General features: G+C 39.1%; 1 protein-coding gene across 2 annotated transcripts in view; it reads left to right on the forward strand.

The window, feature by feature from the left end:
• Positions 1-18,402, forward strand: part of LOC131684683 (soluble guanylate cyclase 88E) — a 215,018-nt gene that overhangs the window by 138,094 nt on the left and 58,522 nt on the right. The window lies entirely within an intron of this gene.

An 18,402-nucleotide genomic window follows, 5' to 3' on the forward strand; every position in this document is an offset into this window, starting at 1 on the left:
ACTTCGTACGGCATCTACGTAGCTTATACTTTTTGTGGAGCCACCCTATATTTTGCACATATGATTTGTATGCATACATGTATCATAGATCAATTCGAGGAATAAATTGGATTAAATGTTGCGGTTTTCAAATTCAATCGGAAACTTGTTGAATGTTTGAGGCATTTGGTATGAGCAGCAATCTAATAGAACAGTATTTTGTCTGTATCCGGTATTATATACGCGAATGGACACACGATTATTAAATCAAATGTATACACGCGAAGTTAAATACACGCTAGCATAGGCGACATACAAACGCCCACGCGATCGAACACGTTAACTTGGTTTTTGAAGTAGAATACTTCTAACGTTTCAAAATATCGGCTGTGGCAGTTGCGTCAGATTTTGAACGTTTATAACTTCCATCATACTTGATAGAATGATTGGAGGTTTAAGGCAATTTTATCAAAAATATGTTCGGCAATGTAGTATTAAAATTTGGAGCATGTATAACCTGCATTAATACCGAAAATACTGTGTTTTAAAAAAATACTTCAAAAACTGCCGAAAATGGTGAAAATTTTCAGCTCATCTCGGCCAGCGCCGTCAATATGGTGCACCAACCGAACACCTAAATGATGAAAAGTTTTAAATATAGGTCCGCTGCAGATTTGTTTCTATCAACATTCGTATTTGGTTGCTTGGCGCGAATGGATGGCTGTACAATACCGAGAAATATTTGTGAGCTGTACACGACTGGTGGATGAATCAGTTTGTGTTGAAACGTGCTGCTAGCAGAAGCCATCATTTTCATTTCTGATGGATGTAAGATAGCATACACACACGAAAAAACCGATTTCAAATCATCTGACTGAAGCTCGTTCCTGATTGGTTCCCGCTAATTTCCGATTCCCAATTTTAATTTTTTAATTTTAATTTCTTAACCATAATTATCATAACGAATCATTTGAAAATTTCCAAACGCCATCTTTCTTTAATTTATCAAGCAATTTAATATTTTGATTGCACAACTTTAAGCTTTAAATCCTTTTAGAACATTTTATGATTTTCGTTTCATCTTTGGCTTGGAATCGTGCAATCAACTTTGATTTGAATTTTGAAATTGTGCTGGGTAGACTGACTTTAAATTCATCATTTATTCATATAGCTTAGTGGGGCCACAATCGTCGTACTTAGCGTATCCTGCCTTGCCAGGTGCAAGTATGCGTGATGGTTAGCTATACATATTGAACGTGCGTCAAAAAGCGGAGCATTTTTCAAGATTTTTAGAATTATTATTGGAAGTGAGGACAATTGAATATTGAACTATATCACGGTGTTTGGGGTTATTTCTTTCTCTCATATCGTATTGGGTTGTAGTTGTTCCGTTCCCACTTCTGTTATTCATTTTATTTCAGCTTTTTCTAACATTACTTTAATGATGATGATGGTCCCACCTTATACCCCCACAAAGGTGTGAGCTGAATGATTTATCTAGAAGATAATTAATATTTTAACTCATGACAAGACCATACCATGCCGAAAAGAAGATTCCGTATATCGCGCGTAATTGGAGATTGTATCGACCTGAACAGAAAGCAATATCGAAATTGATCGTAGTGCCGTTGAATTTACAACAGTTTTATTTGTTAACAACAACTTTTCTTGTAACATCAATGTACTTATGATGCAGTCCTTCATGCCTCCTAAATCAACAACGGAACAACAATGTAAATCGATGTTTTTGATTTCAGAATGTATGGGAAAAGATCAATTTTTTCATTGTTACATCCATTAACGACCCCCCTTTTCCATGTAAAAATCGGGTTTACAATGAAATTGGATGTGCATTTCTATTCGGGGAGCTTGAAGAGATTTCCGGAGAAACCATTGCTCGCCGAAAAGAGCTGTTACAGTTACCAGAATAGTAGTTTTCTTTCATCCTCTGATGTGATAGTTGTATGGTTTCCACTTGGAGTGAATTTTGACAATTCGCTTCACAATGTCTTACGCATAGGGACCAAAACGCGGATTGTTACGTTCAGTGAACATTCCACCATAAATTAGTTGAAAAACACATAGCTTTAATATTTTACCTTAAAGTATACCCCCAGGCAACTTTTTCGTTGAACACAAAGATTTTAAGCATTTTGTTTTTTGAGAGTTAATGGCGTTTGAACATGGGCCATTACGTTATATTTTTGTTCGAGTCTCATGTTTGGGCTCATATAACCACTGAGAACTGACATACAAGTAAAGTTTTCAACTTGTGTAAGAAATAAAACTGTCGCTTTGAAATGACAACAGCAAGTAGCAATTTGCCACTGGTCGGCGCTTCGGTCGGCCAACAATCGCTATACGGGACTTGTGTGCAAACTTGGATACAATGGTGATTCACGCATGCGTACCTGTATGCGATGGTGGTTTTCAACGTATTTTCATTTAAATGTTTACACAGGTTTTTCGGGAAAGTTAGTTAGGAAAGTGTTTTAACTTATATGTCTGTTCTTTGTGATATAACTATTGCATTCATTATATATTGCGTTGTAATACTTGGTGTTTGCAGAATGCGTTACAGTGCTATATAACGGTTGTTTGTTTCGGTCACCTTATATTGTATTCCTCATAAAACTCATAAAAGGACTCGCAAATCCTAATATATATTCCGTAGGAAATATAACAGAATGGTGAATCAGTATTAATAGGACTCTGATGCATGGAACTTCAGACACAAATTTATTGGGACAGTTACTCTACACTATTACGACTTTCGTTCGCTCAAAAAAAACTTCCAACACTACAGTGCAACGTCAATAATGTATTTTAGGACCTACCGACATCCATATTCTAATATATTTATTTGATCCTAGATAATTGTCATTATTTTATACCCATTATTTTTAGTTTATTCATAATAATATATTGCGAGTATATATTACATTATCACATTATGGTCGAATATTTCAAGGATTGTAGTTATTATATTATTGATTATTTAATTGCCATTTATATATTTGTACCATTTGCATTCCTTAGATTTAAAATGTCCGCAATATTCCTTATATTAATTTTATCAACTTTAACGATGATATCTCATTTCCTTACATTTTTTATTATATTCAATACAACCATTTTGTGCAGTATAATTATTGCTTGATTACCGAAATTGTAGACTTTTTTTTTTTTTCATACGTTTATTTGACACGGCATTTGCAATAGCTTTTTACGCCAGTTTCTTTTTTTACATAGCACGTTACAAAAATCCTTAAGACTAATTTTAACTATACTAGTACTTTGTCTAAAACTAACACTGAAATCACTTTATTGTTTGCTTTTTTCCTTACATTGTTGTATTTCATACTGATCTAGTATTTTCGGGTGTATTTATTTACTTTTTTTTCTGTTATTGTCTAAATTTAAAAACTAAATATTCTAGGTTCCTTTAATTGGTGAATGATTAGCCTTGGATGAGAGTATGAGGAGATGAATTTAATTAAATTTTGACAGACGCTGTTTTTAGAAAATGATAGATAAGTTCCATGTATAGAGGATCGCGATACGCCAGGATGTCTCTAACAGGAACATGGATTGGTCTTCCTCGGACTTGTAAAGAATCTACTAATTGTGATCTGGCTTCACGATATTCAGTGCAGGACCAAACAACATGCTCAATGTCATGGTAACCTTCTCCACAAGCACAATGATTACCCTCAGCGAGCCCAATACGACGGAGATGCGCATCTAAAGTATAATGATTGGACATGAGCCTAGACATCACACGGATGAAGTCCCGACTTACATCCAATCCTTTGAACCATGCCTTCGTTGATACTTTAGGGGTAATTGAGTGTAGCCATCGTCCCATATCTCCATTGTCCCAAGATGTTTGCCAACTAGCAAGTGTCCTCTGTCGAGAAGCGCTATAAAATTCATTGTAAGCGATGGGTCTTTCATATATTTCACCATCTAGTGCACCAATCTTGGCTAAATTATCAGCTTTCTCATTGCCCGCAATAGAGCAATGGGCGGGGAGCCACACTAGGGTAAATTTATAACATTTTCTTGTCAGGTTACTCAGAGATTCTCGTATCTTCCCCAAAAAGAATGGATCGTGATTATCAATCCTCTTTGAGCGTAGAGCTGCAATTGTGCTGAGACTATCAGTGAGGATAAAGTAATGGTTCGGGGGTAAAGTATTAATTATTTGCAAACTATAGTGAACTGCTGCTAGTTCCGCTATATAAACAGAGGCGGGTTCTGCAAGTTTGAGAGAAATTGAAAAATTATTGTTGAAAATACCGAAACCAGTGGCCTCACTGATTCGTGACCCATCAGTGTAAAACATTTTAAGGCAGTCTATGTGTTGATATTTACTTGTGAATATTTTAGGGATCTCCCGCGAGCGTAGATGATCCGGAATTCCACGAATCTCTGCTTGCATGGACGTGTCGAAGAATAAAGTGGATTCAGGAATATCTAGTATATTGACGTATGTGGGAACATACCTAGCAGGCGTTATTTCTTGTGACATGTGATTGAAATACACTGTCATGAATCTGGTTTGGGGTTGAAGCTCGACAAGTCTTTCAAAATTTTCAATTACCAGTGGGTTCATAACCTCACATCGAATAAGTAAACGAGAAGAAAGATCCCAGAATCGGTCTTTTAAAGGAAGAACTCCCGCTAGTACTTCAAGACTCATCGTATGGGTCGACTGCATGCAACCTAAGGCAATTCGTAAACAGCGATACTGTATCCGTTCCAGTTTAATAATGTGAGTGTTCGCAGCTGAACGGAAACAGATGCACCCATATTCCATTACTGAAAGTATTGTTGTTTGATACAATCTTATCATGTCACTTGGATGAGAACCCCACCATGATCCAGTTATTGTTCGCAGAAAATTTATCCTTTGTTGGCATTTCGTTATTAGATACCTAATGTGGCCTCCCCATGTGCCTTTAGAATCGAACCAAATTCCAAGGTATTTAAAAGTCAGGACTTGGGCTATCGTTCTACCAACCAACTGAAGCTGAAGCTGAGCTGGATCACGCTTCCTTGAAAAAACAACCAACTCTGTTTTCTCCGTAGAGAAATCGATGCCTAACTTCAAAGCCCAACTTGATAAATTATCCAAACTATCTTGCAGTGGTTGTTGTAAATTTAAGGCTTTTGGTCCTGTAACAGAAACCACGCCATCATCTGCAAGTTGTCTTAGAGTGCATGGGCTGACAATACAATTATCAATATCATTCACGTAAAAATTGTAGAGAAGGGGGCTTAAACAAGAACCTTGTGGGAGGCCCATGTAACTTATTCTGAATGTTGCCAAATCGCCATATGAAAAATGCATGTGCTTTTCTGACAATAAGTTGTATAAATAATTATTTAATATTGGTGAAAGACCACATTGATGTAGTTTCTCTGAGAGAACATCAATGGAAACAGAGTCGAATGCTCCTTTTATGTCTAAGAACACAGACGCCATTTGTTCTTTTTTTGCATAAGCTAGTTGGATTTCTGACGAAAGTAGCGCCAGACAATCATTCGTTCCCTTTCCCCTCCGAAAACCAAACTGGGTATCTGATAGCAAGCCGTTCGCCTCAACCCAATTGTCGAGACGTCGTAGGATAATTTTTTCCAACAATTTCCTGATGCAGGATAACATTGCAATCGGTCGATACGAGTTATGATCGGAGGCTGGTTTTCCCGGTTTTGGAATAGCGATAACTCTCACTTGTCTCCAGTCGTGCGGGACAATGTTCTGCTCAAGAAGCTTATTGAATAAATTCAACAAGCGTCTTTTTGCTAGGTCAGGCAGATTCTTCACCAAGTTGAATTTAATTCTGTCTAGTCCCGGAGCATTATTGTTGCATGAGAGGAGTGCAATTGAGAATTCCATCATTGTCAAAGGCGAATCTATGAAATCGTTACTTGTGGGAGCATCGCGAGTGATTTTCTGCGCAGGAGCAGAATCGGGACAAATTTTCTTGGCAAAATTAAATATCCAACGATTCGAAAAATCTTCGCTTTCATTAGTCACGTTTCGATTCCTCATTCTTCTGGCTGTGTTCCAAAGAGTACTCATTGATGTTTCTCTTGACAAGCCATTAACGAAGTGTCTCCAATAACTAGATTTTTTGGCACGACGTATACTGTCAAATTTGTTTTGCAAAATGAAATAATTTTCAAAGTTCTCACGTATACCCCCTTTCTGTTTCATAATTTCTTTGTAGGCAACTTGTTTAGCTTCATATGCATCAGAGCACTCTTTGTCCCACCAAGGATTAGGGGGCCGTCTATTTATTGTCATTCCAGGATTGCATTTCGTTTGGGCTTGTTCTGCTGCTTCAATAATTAAACCCGCTAAGAATTCATATTCTTCGGTAGGGGGTAGCTCTTCTGTCGAAGCAAGAGAAGTGGAAATTAATGTTTCGTATGTTTTCCAATCAATATTTCGTGTTAAGTCATAAGGAACATTGATTGAATTCGTAAGGCCTAATTCACTGTTAATTGAAACAACGATTGGCAAATGATCGCTACCGTGAGGATCAGGTACAACCTTCCACGTGCAGTCTAACCGAAGTGATGTCGAGCACAGAGATAGATCTAATGCACTTGGACGTGCAGGAGGTCTGGGGATGCGTGTTGTTTCGCCAGTATTTAAAACTGTCATATTAAATTCGTCACAAACATTGTATATCAAAGAGGATCGATTATCATTGTAGAGGGAACCCCACAATACTCCGTGCGAGTTGAAGTCTCCCAGTATCAGACGCGGAGCAGCCATGGATTCCACTACCTCAAAAATTTGACGTTGTCCAATTTGAACTTTGGGAGGTATATATATAGAAGCGATAGACATGTCTTTGCCTTTAATGTTCGTTTGGACAGCTACAGCCTCAATGCCCGCAAACAAGGGGATGTTAATTCTATAGAAAGAATAGCACTTTTTAATTCCTAGAAGCACTCCTCCATACGGGGTGTCTCGGTCTAGGCGAATAATGTTGAAATCATTTAAGTTGAAATTAATGTTTGAGGTAAGCCATGTTTCACATAGAGCAAAAGCATCGCATTTTAAATTATGCAGTAAAATTTTTAAGGAATCAATTTTAGGTATGATACTTCTGCAATTCCACTGTAAAACAGTGATGGAATCTTTCATTGGAGGAGGTGAATTACCCATTGAAAGATACAATCGCTGCAAGGATGGGCCATTGAGCAATCAGCTGCTCTAAAAATGTTCTAATTGTTGGGAGGAAAGCTGAAAGTATACTCTTTAGTGGTTCCGAAATATTGAATGCTTTAAAAATCCAATCAACAATTTCAGAAAATTTCAATAATCCTACCCCTGGCTGAGGCTCAGAGGAAGTCGAAATTTTATTATTACCAGTAATGGTGTTCTGTTTGGATTGTACGTTCCCAAAACCGGGCGGAATTGATTTCGGTTTTGAATCGGAATTTTTCGGTTTTGGGCGCAGTTTATCTATTGGTGGAGAAATTTTAAGGCCCTTGCTTGGCAGCTTGGGAAAAGAAGACTGTTTTCTTTTTCTGGAATTTCCGGGTAAAACAAATGATGTACCTTCGCACGCTCCGTCAGAGTCAGACTGTTCCGAAAATAGAGATGTGTAAGTGTTTTCTAAGAAGATGGGTTTAGGGGTAGCATTTTTCAACATTTCTGCATAGGAGCGCTTAGACCTCTCCTTCAAGGATCGTTTAATTTTATCCTCACGCAATTTATAAATGGGGCATGCAGGGACCTCATGTGAGTTTTCTCCGCACATTAAACATTTTTCTGAATTTTCATTACATGTATCCTCTTGATGAGAACCCCCACATTTGCCACACCGTGCCTTATTGGAACAGTAAGTGGCTTTGTGGCCAAGCTGTTTGCAATTAAGGCAATTCATTACACGAGGGATAAAAAGGCGAACAGGGAGACGAATCTTATCGATAATGACATAGTTGGGCAGCGAGTCACTCGAAATGAGTCAGACAGTCGATAAACTTTTTTATCTCCTTCGTGTGATACTGAATGCAATTGCTTGCATTCAAGTATTTTTACGTCTTTAAGTATGGTGTCTTTGAAACGACCAACCCCATGCTTAACTAAGTCATCAACAGTCAAACTCGATTCTGTGATGACCCCATCAATTTCAATTTCCTTTGAAGGAATATACGCTCTATACTCACGCGTAAAAAGCTCGCAAGAAGCAATTGCATTGGCTTGTTTGAAACTACCAACGACAATGCGTATTTTATCTTTATTGACTTTGACGATCTCTTTTACATCCGAGAATCGCGAAGTCAAATCTTTAGAAATTTGAATAATATTTAGCGCCTTTACTTTACGCCTAATAAATACAATCCATGGTCCCGTTGACGACTCTGGGTAAATTTTAATTCTAGTCGGATTTACATTTTCAGCATAAGGCTTAGGGGGAGGGTCTGTTACTCGTTCTCCCATCTCTTCATCCATTTCACCTAGCAAGAAAAACTATCACAAGAAGGAATGAAAAATATACCTGTTATACCTGTAGAACACACCTCATGTGTTACGTTGTAAACTCGGTGCCCGTTGTTTGACAATGTGACACCTGCTGTTCTACTTCGTCGCGTTGCTTCTTCAGTAGAGAAATAGTCCTACCTGCAACACTTCAAAACTCTCTCCGATTAAGCTGCTCGTCGGTATCACCACCACAAGCGCGCTCTCTCCGTTTCCACCACCTCGGTAGACAAATGTGGCTACCTGTGGCTTGCTGCGAAAATCCCACTGTCGATGCGGCACTTTTCAGTGCCACTTGTTTTCCTTATTCGTCGTACCACTTCTGCGGTAGACAAATAGAGCAAATGGGTCTACCTGTGACGCTTCCCTCTCGTCGATTAGAATTGCCCGACGACACCAATACACTATATTTTTTTCTGTGGGTACAGGCACGATCACTGTCGATCTCTGCCACCGCGGTAGGCAAATTCGTCTACCCGCGGTTTGCTGTCAAAACACCACTTGTCGAGGATGCCGTTGACCACGCCTCCGACGTATCAACTGTCGACTCACACTTAACAAACTGGTCTCTCTCTCTCTCCCACAATAACGCATACAGCGTCTCGCACTCCGTCACTCTCTCGAGAACAAATCCTTCCACCTGGAGGCACAACCGTCTCGGTCGGTTGCAAAAACTGTTATGAAATTGTAGACTTGTATTAACAAATACATAACCATGCTATACATATATTAAATTAAATGGTACATTATTGCATGGAGAATGAGATATGGTACTAGGGCAGCGTACGAGTGGAATGCTGGATGATGGAGTGGATGTCACTAGGGGTCTATAAGAGGAAAAGGTTTATATTAATTGGATTGTACTTAAATATGTATTAACAACATTGCTTCATAATAGTTCAGTTACTCAAATGGTTGTAATAGTGTAATAGAAGTTACCATTCCTTCAACCTTCAACGATAGTACAGGTCCTTTGCCATCCGCTCACGTTACAGTGGTTATGGTTGCTACACAAAAATCGTAATATTCACTACATTTATTATGGTCGTGGTACATATTCATTGTAATTATGGCATTTAAACTATTTTCCAAATCCATATTCATAAAGGTCATCCTATACCGTCATGCAAATTGTTTTTAATATATTCATACATCCATTGCAGTAGAATTCTTGCGTTTTTATTTGAGAGGAACAGTAGGCGTAGGCGCTACGTTGGCTTTCAAAATGACGTCACTCGTCGATTTCCATCATCTACTCGTTAAGCCAATTTCAAAAATACACTTATTGTTACTGTTTTAGAGAATTTTGCTCAACCGGGCACTATATGTGTTATATTTAATTGGTTTTCAAAATGGTGCCAAATACCCGTTTCCAACACCTGCTCGTCAGTCCCATTCCAAAAATAGATTAGCGTGAATATTGCTCTACCGGGAGTCGCAATCTTGGATTTGAAATCGGTTCCAAATATTAATTTCGAACATCTGTTCAGCAAACCAAAAATACTCACATTGTTACGTTATGTTCATAAAATATTGTGACACTAGCGTGACGATGGGAATTAAAGCGAACTTTTTCACTAACTAATTCAATTTACGACCCCGCGGTTGGGTTCGTAAATTGAGGTTCCAGTGTATAATTTAAATTATGAAGCATAATTTTTTCAGGGTGTTGCGGCGCAACGTTGTTCTTGTACGCTCCCCAGCCCACAATTTCATTTGTAGTCTGTCGCATTATCTACAACCGACGCTCAAATTTGTGTGCATGTATAATGTAGGGTAAAAGGGTATAATACGCCCCACCGGGGCCAAATGCCCCTTTTCGATTCCCAGGATTCCTGAATTATCTAAAAAGTAAAAATGACTGATAACAGTATCGTTTCAAGAAATCAACGTACTAAGTTAGTTTCGTATTTTTAATATGTTGCAAAACAACAATATACACAAAAGTTTCAAAAGAGCTACTTTTATGTAAGCTTCCACTTTTTCCAATAGCATTACAACCAATTAGAAACAGTCGGATTCGATAGAACTATTTCAAGTAGCTTACTAGAATATTATAGTTACTATCTTAGTTTTTACCTTGGCTTAAAACTATGTGTGTGTGTGTAGAATTATTCATGTATTCTCTACAGCTCATCATCGGCCAAAACGCCCCACCCATTGTTGTGGGGCATACTCACCGATTGCTGTGGGGCATACCGTCCTCTTGTTGTGGGGCATATTACACTTTCGCCGGGGGCATATTGCCCTAGGTGAAAGAAAAAACTGGAATTTAGGCATCTTTGAAAAATGTTTAATAGTACTCGTTTCAGGATGCTTTTAATAAAAAATGAAACGGGTACTAATTTCTAACTAATATAACAATATATTAGAGTAGTCAGTGAGAAGATCATAGTGTCGAATGGTGAAATATAGCTATTTTTGCTTAAGGGGGGCGTATTAGACCTGTTTACCCTATAGACTTATCCAGCTAGGTTTGTATTGTGCCGTTTTGATGTTTAAATTGGGAGGCAAACAAATATCCTACACTGCGAATTGGGTGGCAAACAAATCGCTTCTGGGCCTGAGTGGAGGGTGGTATAAAAATGCGAGATCTCAGTGTGCGTATTGTAAACGTCAAACATCTTAATAGACGAAGCAATTATCATATATTACGTGTTACACCAACCGACATAACCCCACAAAATGAGCCGGATGAACTTCGTTTGACAATTCTCGGTGGTTTGTTTACATAGGAGTTACGTGAGATCGAGTGTGACAGATGAGCACCCGTTGCACTCGAACTCACGCAACTGACAAAGTAAACAAACCACCGAGAATTGTCAAACGTGAACTTCATTCATCATAAGTTCATTCGTGTCGTCATCTTGTAGAACTCAATAGAATTAAGTGTAAAGCGTCTTAGAATAAAATTGCTCAATTGAAGACCGATATTCGCTATGGGCGGTAGACTGTTTCATTCGTTGTTTTATTAGGAACTCCTGATGGCATTCTCCCGACTTCATCGCCACAACGTAGGGACTAATCGCTGGCGCGATCACAGGGTATTTACAAATGCACTATTCCAATAATTCTGTACGTATGTCATCTCCCACCATCATCGAACCGCTTCCGGGCTAAAATGCGGTGACACAAAGTTTCGACTTCGGAGTGCCAATGAATTATAAACTTTGTGAACGGAAGGGAAGATGATTGATGGTGGATTTATAGTGTCGTTTCAGCTGGAACCTATGGTGAAGTTTGCAGTAGTTGACTAAATTGAACGGATGGGTGCTCTGAATGGTTAAGAGCAAATGAAAGGATTATCATTTTTCGCTACGCTTTCAATTCTTCTGATAATGTGAGACGTCAATTTGTCCTCTCTTCTGGAGTTTTCCTAGAGTTTGAAAGTTCCAGTAAAATTATAACCTATGAACCATCAATTTTTTATTGATTTTGACCTTTCTCGTATATAATGGTTATACAATCACTCCGTATTCCAACTTTTTAACTGGCGTACTGATAAAATGGTTGTACGGGCAATTGCCCAACCAACAGGGAATTGAGGAAAATAGCAGATTTTAAACTTTATCCAATTTTTCTTTTCTTTCCGCTAATCGCAAAACCAATACCTATTGAGTATGTGACACCTGTATCCGGTTAACGTCTTAATACCTAGTGACAGCAAAAATACCGCGAGGCGAAATTCCTCATCCGCACCGGTGCGGTTTTAGGGTGAGCAGTTGTTTTTGTTTGTTTTCGGAATTTTCGCTAGCGTGTCATTTTGAAATTTGTGGCGTAGGCTGTTTCACGGAAACAGGCTTTCCGCTTGTGAGCTCAGCAGTCTGGCTGGTCTGGTGTGCCTAGCGCCCTATCTTCGCTGATAGATTTGAAAAATCATTTTCCAGCAGCGCGAGTTGGTTGGGGAGCTGGAGTGGAATATACCGACGCGATTCCGTTTCATATGTTTGTCTTTGTGTGTGCGTGCTTATTGACAAAATGCCGGTGCTGATGTGCGATGGACAGGGGTGAGAAAACTTTTGAAAAAGTTTCCAGAATAATGAGGTTTCTTCTCGAGTCTGTTAACGAGATGCCGTCCCCACTGTCTTGGCATTTAAATTGATGACCTCATTTTGCTGGATTGTTGTGCTGTTTTATGGTTTTGGAAGGATCGTGGGAAAGTTTGATCCTAATGAAATGATTTTATCTCGTTTGAGACGGGTGATTCATTGATGAAAAAGTTTTCGGTTGGAATGTTAGTTGGTTAGTTGATGTTTAGGGGCACGGCAGATTAACTAACAACTTAAAACCGACACAAATAAAGCAAAGCTCTAGGGGACAAAAGAGAGAAGTTTTGTGTTCTATAAAACACCTCTACCGTCTGCATACTGATTCATTTTACACGTAACCTTCGAACTGCCGGAAGGTAGTCTGTAACCTTAAAGCAGTGCTTATCAACCGGGGGTAAATTCAGTTCCAGGGGAGAACACTATTATGGATGAATTATGTGGGGTAAATTTTAACTTGTTATCCTAATACTTCCATGGAATTATTGTTTTTATATATAGACACAATAATTCGATGGACATATTAGGGTCACAAGTTGAGAAATTCATACGGCATAATTCACCCCTAGGGGTGAATTTATCCCCGGTTGAAAATCACTGGCTTAAAGCTCGATTCTTTTTATTTCTACAATTCCCAGAAGGATCAGATTCACGTTCCACAATACGGGATTCGTTTGATTCTGGTACGTTAATAAAACTTTTGCTACTTCCAAGAACAGAAGTGAAAATCAAGAACGTCATGGTTCGAGTAGCTATGCTGGCATGGCGAAGAAAGGAAATCAAATTATTGCTGTTCATTCACATTCACAAAGGTCCTTCGTGGTATCCAGCAGCTATTTCGAATTATGTACTCCATAACGAGACATAAGTGAACGGTGGTGATATTTCTACGCAAAATGCCACTGTCGCAAAACCGGCCCGAGACTGATATTGACAGGGCACGTCACATTTTGGGACGACGACGCACGGAACAACCTTCAATCTACGTTGACCACTGTTGTACATCATGTTTATATATGTGATGTGAGCAGAATGCAGTGAATCGAGCCAAATATTGAAGATGGTAAAAAGAACGAAATGGTTGAACTGGGTATAGGTCGCTTAAATTTCAAATTTATCCAGACTCTGGTTGGGTTGGATTTTATCGGAGCACAAATTTGATATGCATTCACAAATGTAATACAGACTTTCTGCTTTCGCATAACTCTGGAAAGCATTCCTGTGCGGTCCAATACAATATTGCTCTAGGGTACAGTGCACCCATTTTAACATGTGCTCCAAAACGACCGAAGTTTTATATGGGGAATACATGAACTTTTCCATAAGTTTTATATGAAAATTAATAACTTATTTCAAGGTAATCGAAAAATTTTAAAATTTGGTGAAGGTTTAGTACACTACGAAAGCGTTGAAATAGAAACTTTTCGGATCCTTCAAAAAAAAAAAAGTATTGCTAAATATTGTTTTATAGAAATGCTCAAATTTCTGAATTTGTTACCATTGTGGCACGTATTGAAATGGTCCAATTTCGCTCAATTTTTTTCCTTTTTTATTCGATGCCTTGATTCATTTTTTGACTGGGAATGGAAAAAATTTCAACATCGCAAAAATAACTGCCCTCCCCTATATGTACCTGTTGCATTCTTCAAGATGGTATCTCCAATAAAGCAAATTTCTTGTTGCATAATCGCAACGCATGGAAGAAAACTATACATTTGATGTTATCCATTCTACCGAAACCGTCGAAAATATTAAATATAACTTGTGTGAACCGATTAATCTCATTCTCCTTCCAAGCACTGCCAACTTGACCTCCCATACGATGATCCGTTTTCAACCCTTTCACGGGAATACTTCACAACGTCGGTCGCTCGGTAGCATCACCCACTGTGGACTAGGGGATACACATTCCATCGGAGGATGGTGATATCAATAACGAAGAGATTTTCCGTTAAGCTTTATTAGACGGATCAAATATCAACACTACTTTATAGCTGCTGCCGTTACGTGAGAAAATGAAAAATAGATGTCGTAGAAGCAATATAGATAGCTCGAGAACTACATGTGTAGTCATTAGCTAACAAGGATGCTCTATTGTAGGGCGTATTAGTCCGTTATGCTCCCTCGTCGTTATCCAAGTCTCGTTGACTTGGGGCCGTAATGGAGAGAAGTGAAATGAAAGGAGTGTACCAATAAGACAAACCATAAAAAACATTTCGCATTGCACTGTTCAATCGATGCTGCTAGCGATTGACTTGAAGGGTGGAACACATGCTGTGCTAGTAGATTGCCTCCAAGAAACATTGGAATCGAATCTAACGGGGTAGAGATTTTTATATCATTGTAGTTATATAAGAAGGAAGACTTCCAGCAGAGTACCTAAAAATCCAGCATAAAACTATTGTCTGTATTCTCATACAGAAAGGTCATGTATGTATGTAGGTGTCAAAAATGTCTCATTTTTCATGGTCATGTTTGGAGCGATTTGTACAAAATTGCCAAATTAAAGATACAACCTTTCCATCGGCTGGTATTTGCATCGAAGTTCTAGAAAGAGCTTTAAATAATTCAGTCTGACTTCCTTCCTTCTTAAATCAGTTTAATCGACAACCGTATTCGGGATGTTAGCTTTGGCGAACACCGGTTGTATGCAATGCAACCTCTCTGTTACATTATGTTGTTGTGTCTTTTAAGTCAATTTTGGAAACAGCACCAGGTCACATATAAATCACAAACTGAATACACGCAATGCTTACATATTACGAACTGGATACATGCAATGCTTAGCAACCGACATTTATTCTCATCGTTAAGACAAGTGGAGACAAGGAAGTTGAGTGTCTGCCAATGTACTCAAAGTGTGATGTCACCACTCTTAGGAACCTTATTGCCGATGGCTTGTTGAGGAAACTTCATGAGCTTGTGCTCCCGTGGGTATTTGCATCAATACAATTTTTGATTTGATATTGATTTGATGTTGAACTATCAGTTAATCCTAATAAAAATTAATGGGCTTTTCACGCAATAAATAATTACAAACGTAGCTCGCTCGTTTTAGTTCGTTGACTTTGAAATTAAACATTAAGTAAATCCTTACTCAAAACTAAATCAATCAGCTCACATCGATTTCATTATGAAGAGAGCTTACATTGTCTTCGGTCAACGCAGACGGTCTTTTGGCAAACCTTCGGAACTCAAATCCAAATACAGTCAGTGGATATATTTGGGTTTGAGTCCAACAACAATTGTGAGACCAATACTGGCACACGGCTGCCTTGTGTTCGAACGATAACTTACGATTGCCGGAAGAATTTTAGGAGATCAGTTTTACATCCGCCATTTTGTATTTACTCAACGCAAAGAATAATCACGTGTCGTCGTCAGAAGAAAATATCCAAAAAATCACGGGGACTCTGACTAGAATTGTCCCCTTAAGAATGAGTACTACCATAACGACCAGTTTCGAAGTGTCCGCATAGATCCATAGAGTTGAATTGATCCGTATGTTGAACAGGACACTTTTTGAAGTATGATAACAAACCGACGTTATTTTAAAGGATATGCCCTTAATTTCGACGATTTTGGGAAGCATCTTTTATGTTACCTCGAATGTCCTTTTTAGTCTCTCCTCGCAATGCATATGTAGCGTTGACATTAGTGCTGGTTGCCATCTGCTGATGCCAGCATGCTGGCAACCAGCATGCTACCAGCATAATGTAAACGCATGCCATCTGCTGGTGCCAGCTGCTGGCAAGCGTTTACATTATGCTGGTAGCGTGCTGGTAGCCAGCATGCTGGCACCAGCAGATGACAACCAGCACTAATGTAAACTGGGCAATAGCAACTAAAAACTCTTGCTCAAACATTCGCTTAGAATTCGGTCACATTATTCTGTACCAGTGCATTTCGTGGTCGGATTTGGAATGTTCTGACAGCGATTTGTCATAAAAATAAAAACACACGTTATTCAATGGTGAAAGTTTCGACTTGATGCCGTTGTGCAAGATGGAAGATGAGAAAAGAAATCATGTCAACATAAAGACTACAGACTACAGACGCTTTATACACAGACTAGCGAAGTGTTAAAAATTGCAGCCAAACGAACTGTCAAAAAGTGCAGTTTTGTGAGAGGAAGTAGAGGAGGAAACCCATACAAAGCTGATGCGTTCTTTATGATGCTACACGCCACCGAAAAACTACTTAAAATTCAGTACTTTTGACTCAATCTCGTGGTATCGTGCAGGAAGGTAAAATTAGGTAAATCGTGTTGAAGGTAGTTTCCATTTAACTACGGCAAAAATAATAACTCAATCTTGAGTTTAATTTACTTAAATTTAAGTTGAATTTACCTAATTTTGAGTATACCTCAAACAACTTATAAGTACCTTACTGCACGGAAGACCTCGACTGAGTGGAATCTCTCGTTTTTTTTTTGACAACACTAATAAGTGCGAAAGCGACGCACAGCTCAAAAGTACCTAAATTTAAGTTAAAAGAACTTATGCTGTAGGTTATTTTCTGGTAGCGTGTAGTTTACATCCATGGTAGCTAGTTTTCCTGTTTTTGTCTCCGCAAGTCTGTGTATAAAGTGTCTGTAATAAAGATTACAGTTTGTTTACCATTGATCTGTCAGTGTCATTCCAATCGAGCACGAGACTTGCCAACGGCCTTTGTTGCAGAAGGATGCGAAGCGATTTTCTTCGGATTGAGTGCTTTTGGCAGGTCTCGTGCTCGATTGGAATGACACTTGAGTTCTTGTGGGCCGGTTTCACGAACACTAACTTGGATGCAGGCATGCACAAGAACGGTGCTGCTCCGTGTCCTATTGCTGTGCACTGACTCATAATGTTCCGGCGTTAAATTCATTGAGCTAGTGCTTGCGCTGGTTTCCGATGAGCTAGAGTTAGCAAGTAGCACGAGCACCGATGAACGAGAGCCCTCGCTAGCACGGTGATAGCTAGCACGCTGCACGGAGCTATAACTCAGCTATAGCGAAGCAGAATAAAAATACAACGCGTTAGTGTGAGTAATGATGCCTGCATTGTTTTTTCAGCAACCTATCGCACTGCTGCACCTTTCTAGCTCATCGGACAAGCTTACCGTGCCAGCTCATTGAGTTAACTCGTGCTAGCTCACTGAGCTAGCTCACCGAGCTTGCTCGTGCAAGCTTACCGAGCTGGCTCATGGTGCTAGCTTATCGTGCTAACTCGTTGTGCTAGCTCTTGGAATCCTACAGCTCGAGCACGAAAGTTACCTAGCACGAGCGGTGTCAGTGCTTATTGCTTTTGGTTCGTTCAAAGCGACCGCTCAGCTCGTGTTAGGCTCTCGTGCTGTGCTTCATGCATCCCTGCTTGGATGAAAACAATCCTATTTGCTTTTGCCATCTTTGTTTATTATTTTCCACCAGCTGGTGATGTAGTATTTGTTTCATGTTCCGTGTACGTACATGAGCCGTGGAAAAGTCTCTTACAGATGAATAATAAGAAAAAAGATAGAGATGGCGTCTTTAACCTATAGCTATAGTTCTGTCGATTTTTCGCCATGATTTTGCTTGATTTGCTCGCTTTGGACGTACCCATATTTCAAGAACGCAATCCGTGGGCGTTGTCTATCCCGTTGGAAAAAATGATTGAACCTGACAATGGATGAGTTCATGGTGAATGGGTCAATCTACTAGGCAAAAGGTTTGTCGTGATGTTTTGATGGTTTTTGGCCATCCATTTGAACGACCGCCATCATCGTCTTCAACAAATCGACTGACGTCATGAAAGTCATCTTGCGTCTGATTGATTTCTTCAAATACGATAGCTGAGGCTAATGTACGCCTCGTCGGGAGGTAAAATTTTCGGTCAAGATTCAGCTTTTGGT

The sequence above is a fragment of the Topomyia yanbarensis genome, chromosome 2 (assembly GCF_030247195.1).
Source record: "Topomyia yanbarensis strain Yona2022 chromosome 2, ASM3024719v1, whole genome shotgun sequence".
NCBI lineage: Eukaryota > Metazoa > Arthropoda > Insecta > Diptera > Culicidae > Topomyia > Topomyia yanbarensis.